Source organism: Aplysia californica, unplaced genomic scaffold (genome assembly GCF_000002075.1).
Source record: "Aplysia californica isolate F4 #8 unplaced genomic scaffold, AplCal3.0 scaffold00279, whole genome shotgun sequence".
Classification (NCBI taxonomy): domain Eukaryota; kingdom Metazoa; phylum Mollusca; class Gastropoda; order Aplysiida; family Aplysiidae; genus Aplysia; species Aplysia californica.
This window is the reverse complement of record NW_004797549.1, coordinates 591,515-592,985: the sequence shown is the minus strand read 5'-3', so window position 1 is coordinate 592,985 and position 1,471 is coordinate 591,515. Positions and strand designations below refer to the sequence as shown.

At 40.9% G+C, this 1,471-nt stretch overlaps 1 protein-coding gene across 1 annotated transcript in view; it reads left to right on the top strand.

Moving 5' to 3' along the window:
- LOC101863910 overlaps positions 1–1,471 on the top strand; it is a gene marked incomplete in the record, with an annotated part of 280,465 nt that overhangs the window by 197,233 nt on the left and 81,761 nt on the right.

The following is a 1,471-nucleotide window of genomic DNA, read 5'->3' as shown; positions in this document are numbered from 1 at the left end:
CACACACACACACACACACACACACACACACACACACACAAGAAAAGTCGTCGTAACATCGAAACGTCTGTACGTGTTCCTTAATTCGGAGAATAATTTTCCGGCTGCAGAGACCTGTATCTGCGGTGTAATTGTTAGCCACTATGTCGTTTCTTGCAAAAGGTGTGAGTTCGACTACAGCGTAGTGGGTGGTTGGCGGGTGCTCTAGTGTGGTTTGCTCCTATTTTCCTGTAAAAAATCCATCGTCTCCATCTCCCCTCCTTTTTATGTTTGTTACTCTCTTGTAACACCTCTAATCTTCGGCACTTACGTATATGACCTTATTGTGTTGCAAGTGCCGTAAAACACTTACTAAAACTAAAACTGACTACAGCGTAGTGTAGTGTCCTAGCGAGTATCTCCATTTTCTTGTGGAATACTCTAGACAGATACAACATTGGGAAAGAAAATTAGCGCCATTGTCAGATCCTTCTTCTTTTCTTTCTCTCTGCTTTTTTTCTGTCTTGCTTCTCCCTTCCACTTAATGACCGTTATAATGCCGAAGTGCTTCTCTTTACTCAAACTCACGCAGTGGGTGGTTGGTGGGTACTCTGGTGTGGTTTGCTTCTTCTTTCCTATCAAACATATATCGTCTTTATCTCCCCTCCTTCTTTTTTTGTGTTTGTTACTCTCTTGTAACACCTCTAATTTTCGGCACTTATATGACCTTATTGTATTGCAAGTGCCGCTAGACACTTACTAAAAACTAAAACTATCCTACTTAGCCCATGGTTGATCAGACGGGCACGGTTGAAACAACCCGCCTCCATAATTACCTAAATGTATTGTCCTGATAGTGACATAAAACGTGTTCAATCTTTTCTACAGTTGGCTCTGAGTCTTGGGACCAGTTGAGGCTCACTGACCCACTCTGAACACAAACGTATTTGTACGTGTTTAACGCGCTCATTCAGACTATGTATTATGTGGTCGCTTTTTAGCACACAGTGCTGTTTTGAGAAAAACGAAGGTAAAGTTTTTGCCCCTTGTTCAGTTTCATTAAAAGACAAGGAGCATTTTGCCCATAACCAAACACTAAATATACACACCAATAAAACCAAACTTCTCCTTCAGGTAGGGCCATTCCCACTTTTGGTGTAGGTCCAGATTTCTGGAAACCCGTTTGTCCTTAAAAGCGACCATGCCATGTATATCATTTAGGAGGCGCGCAGGCTCGAATTGCCCGTCAACGAACCTGGGCATAGATTGTGTTTTGGTAGTATGAATGTCCTACTTCTTTGCTTTCCCTCTGTTGTTTCTGACTGTCTGTTTGTCTTACTTTTTCACAGCACTAAATGACCATTACATTACTGTGTCTATGTGCTTCTCATTTCACAAACAAACAAACGAAGGTATTTTAGAGCGGTAAGAGCTGTATTGTACAGAGTGGGAGCTGTAGTAATTATTATTATTATTATTATTATTATTATTA